Here is a 7582-nt window from a genome sequence, read left to right as displayed (position 1 = left end):
TCTAAGAACCCTAACAAGAGAAAGGACCCTAAGACTAATAAATATCAATACCAAGTTCTTACTTGGACCAAGAGGAACTCAAAGAACCTCAAGAACCTAGTTTCTAGCCAAGATACAACACTAGTATCACTCTACTAGTGAGAATTTGGTTTTGGCCTCTCCAAATGATGAGACAGAGAAGTCAAAAATTTACAAGTCTTTGTTTCTTGAATAATAGGAATCAACTAAAGCAAGACTAGCCCTATTACATGGCTTATATAGTCACTTAGAAAGGAGGGACAAAGACCAAATTACCCTTGGCATTTAAGTCGGTGGGTTTGGGGTGTCTTGGTGGGCCTCTTTACATTTTATTAAATATAGGCCCTTAGATGGGCTCACAAGGGCCTCACACATGGCCAAGAATGTGAACAAGGCTTGTAGTCGTTGCAACTCACGTGCTTGGCTTCGTGTGAAAGGTCTCGAGCAAGGAATTCCCGTACCAGTAGTACTCCCAACATTGTTTTCTCCATGCCCAGGGTCAAACCCTCGACCTCTGGTTAAGGGTGGAGCAACTCCATCCGTTGCACCACAACCTATATTGGTATATCTATATCTATAATCTATAATATATTAAAAATGTGAAGGGCTTAGAAATGTTGTTTAAACTTTTTGCCCTTTATTAAAGGTTTTTGCTTTAGACAAAATAATCTTTTTACTGTTATTTTACTAATATTTAAAAGTTAAAAATTAATTAAATATATTTCTGGTAAAACCTTTCCTTATTAGAAGTCATTAGAATTAATAACAACTAATTTTTTTTTCATTAGTTTAAAAATTCTAAATTAATTAAATTTGATTTTTAGAATATTTGAAAAATCTGAAAATAAATATAATGGCATTAAAATAAGAAAAATTTAAGAAGTACTAAATTTAAAAAAATTTAAAATAATAATTATAATAAATATATTAAAAAATAAAAGGAGAAGGTTTTTGTAAAGATATATATGCTAAATGGACTAAAATTCTCTTTATTTTTATTTACTTAAACATGTCATATGAAAAGTTGAAATTAAAAAATTGTGAAAAAGTAAAAAGAATCATTCTTTTTCAAATGAGCTAAACAAGGAAGTAAGTCAAATAAATTGAAATGAAGTAGTGGATTTTAAATCTTACTAAATATTTTGTAGAGAATGATTTCATTATTAACGCAATGACATAATGACAATACTAATGGTGTGGCTTCTCTGCAACAAAACTCATACACCAAACCTCATCAACTACCAATACATAAATACACAATATGAAGATTCAATGTGGACACAAGAACTCTTTATTTTTCGCATTTAGCTAAAATTTGTGGGTAATCCTCCTCACGAAGTGTTAAAAAGTAAGTACTATTCCCTCTGTTCGCTTTTTACTTATGTCTAATTTTCTAATTGCATTTCTATTTTTACTTATCATTTTGGATATATCAAGAAAAAACAACTTATTTTTTCTTATTTTACCCTTAGCATTAATTGTCTTTTCTTCAAATTAATTTCATGACACAGTGTAAACATTATTTAATAGGGGTACTATGATAAAATAGTTATGTTATTAAGTAAACATCATTTAATAGGGGTATTATAATAAAATAGTTATGTTATTAATTATTTTTCTTAATGAATATGACTTGTAAAAGTAAACGGAGGAAGTAATACTTTTCATCTTGAAATTTTAAATGAAAAGTATGTCAAATATACGAACACTCATTTTTAGGAATATATATATATATATATCTAACAACCAGATTAGTCTACACATAACACTCAACCAGATTAGTTTACACATAACACTCAATTTTAGGAATATGTCTATCAACTAAATTAATCTACACACAACACACATTTTTGGTATAGAAAATGTCGTTTATGACCAAAAAAAAACTTGGAAGGGAGGGAGTACTTTTTTTTTTTTTGACTCTTATTAATGACAACACGGGCTTTAATAGTTTAGTCTATAGCAGAAGCTAAATTTAAAGGTAGATGTTAGGTCATATTTTTATAAGTTTTTATTAATATATGAGTTAAATATATTATTAATCTTTTTATAATTTCGTTTTGTTATTATCGTTCAACGTTTTGTTTACCGTGTATGACTCCAACAATATGCTTATAATTTAACTTCAACCATATTCTACCGGTACATCAACAATTGGGACTCACTGTATTGACACAATTCACGTGAATATCGATAAATGTATCGTGTCGTTAGATCGACTTATAGGCAATGTTGATCAATTTAAAACACTAATTTTGCCTTAAATATGTTTTAGGATTGATTTTAGATAACAATTTCTGATTTTAGATAACAATTTCTCAAGATAAAAATAAAATAAAACACTTAAAATAGCAAAACATAGTAGGTTTATGTCGATTTCGGTTCCTTCTAATTTTAATCGAAAACGCATGAATCACGTGCAACGCACGTATTCTAAACTAGTATATATATATATGTCTAGCAAAGAATTATCAATTAAACAAATTAAGATTTTTAGTAAATGGTTAAATTACACATATCATAGAATTTTTAAGTATCAACATTGAGCGGTACGTAGCAAAATTATTACAGAAGACGTTCACGTACTTTATTAACTGGATAGGATTAACATTCATTTTTTTTTTTAAACTCAAAACATAAAGTCTAATAATATCCACTAAACAAATTTAACAGTTACCAAATGCTCTAAAATTTAGGATTACTAATCTTGATTTAGTTTCAACAATTAATACCTTATCATCTTCCAGTAGTCGGAGGTGTTCGTTGAGATTCCTTGTTGCAGCTGGCTGGCCTTCTATTGATGTTCCCGGGATGTGCTCAACTTTTTCACCCGGTAATTTTCTACCACCAAATTGGATCCAAAGTTTTTTCCGACCTCTTTAAGCTTGCAGAATTGATTCCAGATGTTCTTTGCTTGAGTGGAGACTTCCGAGCGAAGGCTACATTTTGGAAAACATTTATAAACAAGCATCTTAGCCGCTGCAATGGTCTCTTGCATAACTTCCCATTCATTCTCGAGCTCGCAAACATCTTCGAACCACTTGATAAAATCTGGTTTTAGCTTATAGGCTATAGCGTTCTCCCTCGGCTCCTTCCACCTTATCTTTGATATCGTCTCGAAACTTGGTTAGCTTCTCCATTTCCTTCCTTGGATTATCAACATTTGATCAGAAACGGACGATATTTTCAATCTTAGGATAGATGCATTTAGATACAAACTTTCCCACCTCAACAATAATGCCACCTAGAGCATTAAAAAGTATTTCAATGGAAAACTCTTGAAGTGAAGAAAGAAAAAAAGTGTTTTTGATTATAGTATTATATATGATGCTCTCAAAGATGCTTATTAAACTGATTTTTTCTTCATTATTTATAGCAGATTTTTTAGAGCAAAGTAAAAAGTAGTAAAAAAGAAGGCAAATAGAATAAGTAAAACTGAAAGCAAATACAATTTACTGTAATTAACGAAGCAAACATATAGAAAGCTAAGAAAAAGAAGAAATGCAATTACTTTATTCTTGTGACATGATTGTATTTTTTGTTTTTTTGAAGTAACAAAAGAATCTCTTTGGTCCATATTCTGAATTTCATGGACATAAAAAACGTTTTGTATCATAGAGCTTCAAGATTATCGTCTCTATGGTTTGTAACTATAATATCTTCCACATTACGTCTCTATTTATGGATTTCAAATTACAGACATGAAGAATGGTTCAAAGACCACCATGTGGTGCAGTGGATGGGACTGCTCTTCCCTTAACCAGAGGTCTCGGATTCGAGCCCTGAGTATGGAAAAATCCTTGGTAGGGAGTGCTACCCCCGAATGGGGCCCTACCTAGCAGGAATTCGGATTAGTAGGACTCCAATGCGAGTACCGGACACCGAATGGGAAACCAAAAAAAAAAGGAATGCTTCAAAGACTATATTTAGCTAATTAAAGATAAAAACCAAAGACATAAAGAATCTCTTAAAGTTGGCTGTAACTTTTTCTTACCTCAATTGATCCTTGTATCTATTACACACTTCAAGTATTCAACCCCACAGTGAGCTAGTTTGGTTGGGAACAAGTTATTTTGGAATTAGTTATTCCAAGATTGTTATTCCATCCTCAATGTTGGACGAATCTCGAGAGATGTTGTCCAATGATTTTATCCAACCAAACATAGGATAAAACTCAAACTAAAATTAATCTCAGTAGTAATCATCCCTTATTCCTCGTACCAAACGAGAAAGTGAAGCTCGTGATTTTCAAGCATGCTGACATGGAAAAGGGACCAAGTAGTTTCTTCTTTCTTCTCATGTGTTCAAATTTGGAAACTAATCGATGAACAATAAAGCTTCCCCAGTCAAGTGATGAAAATGAAAAACTGTGTCATTTAACATAAGAAGAGATGATTTTCAAGCTTTTTAGTGCTTTCTATTTCTTTCAGAACTACAATAGGAATCTATATAAGCTGCAAAAGCACATTAGAGATAAAAATTGGCAACAAAAGATTAATTAACATCTCCTGATTTGGTTCTAAAGAAATAAAACTTGATCGATGAAATTCATGAAATGTGACAGCACATTGAATGAGATTTGATACCAAGTGATTGGTTCTTTCCTTATTTGAGTCATGAAGCGTAGCCGCCCTTCCAGTTGGATAGATAAACTAAAGGCAGCGATAAATTAAAAAGGACTTAAATCATAGATAACATCTAACATCAATATTTAGAAAATTTCTCAGTTTCGGTCATTTCATTCTGACAAGAGCGGACAGCATTATGCTACTTTACATTAGTTCAAGTCAGAGACGGAACCAAGATTTGGATCTGATGGATTCAACATTTAAGACTCTTAGCGTTGAAATCTTATAGGATAGTAAAGTTTGTCTTGTAGAGAACACAAACATAATGACATAATTCTATTCAAAATTTTTAGGATGAAATAATCAAAACAGAAAATTAAAAAAGGAAAAAAACACAAGCATTTCCGCAATGGAAGAAATATACTCCCTCCATTTAAAAAAAAGAACGATATAGTTTTCTTTTTAGTCTTTTACAAAATGAATGACTCAGTTTCTTTTTTGGCAACACTTTAATTTTCGGAAAATTTAAAATCACACGATTAAAATGTATTTTTGTACATTTGACATAACTTTAATCTAAGACCATAACATTCAAAAGTTTCTTTATTTTCTTAAACTCCATGCTAAGTAAAAAAATCATTCTTTTCGAAACAGAGGGAGAGGGGTTATATAATTGGAAAAACTCTTGCTTCACTCATTTCTCAAGAATAAAGGAAATGCAAAAGTATTATTTATATAAGAGTGAAGCATCTAGTACCCCCGAACTATGATCAAATTTGCTACGATACATTTCAACTTCACAGGGATTCTATTTAGTGGTGGAGCCAGTCTTTTGGTTAAGGTTGTTCATATTTTTCCTTGGGCAAAGAACTGTTTAAAATACAAAGAAAATAAAACACTGTTGCACCTGCCAAGGTTCGAACCCGGATTGTTAATCGAAAATGCACACTCTTGACCACTGGACTATGCTTCTTTAGCTTGTCAAGGGTCTGGAACAATATGTATATAACCATAAATATCTATATTTAACCTATATACTCAAAAAAAAATTCCGACGAAGGGTGTTCATCTGACCACCCTTCGTTGGCTGTGGCTCTGCCACTGGTTTTATTAGCCCATGAACTAAATTTTAGCTTATTTTTGTCAACCTTTTAAGCTGACGTGGCACCTTTTGTCAATCTTTTTAGCTGACGTGGTACCTTTGATGGGAGCCCCATTTTATGTAATAAAGGTGTCACATCAGCATAAAAGGGTGACAAAATACGTTAAAATTGAGTTCGGGGGTAATAGGACACCTGTAAAGTTGGAGTATGTTGTAGCAATTTTGGTCAGAGTACGAGGGGATACTGGATGCTTATCTCTTTATATAATCTAAAACTCTCTTGCTGGCAACATTCCAGTATGTTTGTTGTGTTATAAGGGGAGCCTTAGAGTAACTGGTAAAGTCGTTGTCATGTGACTAGGTTCAAGCCTTAGAAACAGCTTCTGGCAGAAATGCAAGGTAAGCTTGCATGCAATACACACTTGTGGTGGAGCCCTTTTTCAAACCCTGCGTGTAGCGGGAGCTTTAATGCACCGCACTGTTTTCTTTGTCAATTAAATAGTTGGAAAAAGAAAGGTTGTCTAAAGTACTTATATTAAAATACAAGGAATCATTCTTCTCCTATCTGCACAAGAATGGAGAGGCTCCACGACAATAATATAAAAGTGATTAATGATTGTCCTTAAGTAGTGCCTTAAACAAAGAAGAAGTAGTTTGATTAGCATTCTGATCAGAAAAACATTTTTCTTTCTTTACTTCAACAGTTTTTCAATGGAAATACTTTTTATCTAAATGCATCTATCCTTAGATTGAAACAGAAAATATTGTCTGTTTCTCATCAATATTTTCAATCTTAGGATAGATGCAATTAGATACAAACTTTCCCACCTCAACAACAAATCCACCTACAGCATTAAAAAACAACTATTTCTGATTAGAATGCTATGATAGATTAAACTGATTGTTTCTTCTTTATTTATAGCACAACTTTGAAAGAAGGCAAAAAGAAAAAGTAAAAAAAAAGCTAAGGTGAATAGAATAAGTAAAATTGAAGGTAAATACAGTTACTTTAATTGACAAAGCAAACATATAGGAAGGGAAAGAAGTAATACTTTATTCATTAAGTAATACTTTATTCATTAGACAAGAGTGTGTTGGAGAACAACGGAAAAATAATAATAACAATATTATTCAACTGTTAACAAAATTATAATATAATAACAATATTAGCAATATAATAATATAATAGTTTATAAAAAGTTATAACGATATTATTTTATGTAATATATTAATTATACTTGAGTCGTGCAAGGCACTGTCCTAAGAAACTATTTCATCAATGTGAAATGTTTCTTCAGGATTAAACAAGCACTTACCTAATTAATTATAGGATATAGGAATCAACAAAAGTATTAATACAAATACCAGCAAGTTCTAATATTAAATCAGAAAACAATAATAAGGTGATAGTTAATTAAATTATAACTAAGAAAAAGGAGGAAAAGAATTTAGATAGGATTAGTATGTGATCTTTTTTAATATATTTGCAAAAGGCATAATATATAAATATGATCCTAAACTTGACACCAAATTATAACTTTGACCTTAAACTTTGACAGTGCACATATATTACCTTTAACTATTCAAAACTGCACAAATATGACCTCGATCCTACGTGGAAAAATGCGTATTCAACACGCAAAACTGGGCGCGTCCAACATAAAATCTAAGGGCATAATACATAAATATGACCCTAAACTTGCCACCAAATAATAACTTTGACCTTAAACTTTGACAGTGCACAAAAATGACCTTTAACTATTCAAAACTATACAAATATGACTTTTAAATGACTTTTCACTATTATTTTTTCACTATTATTGGCTCAAAGATGAAAATGATATCTAATTTCTTTTGTCATTGTAAAAAAAGAGCAATATTGAAGATTTATTAA

Source organism: Capsicum annuum, unplaced genomic scaffold, assembly GCF_002878395.1.
Source record: "Capsicum annuum cultivar UCD-10X-F1 unplaced genomic scaffold, UCD10Xv1.1 ctg3258, whole genome shotgun sequence".
NCBI lineage: Eukaryota > Viridiplantae > Streptophyta > Magnoliopsida > Solanales > Solanaceae > Capsicum > Capsicum annuum.
This window is presented reverse-complemented; position numbering follows the sequence as displayed.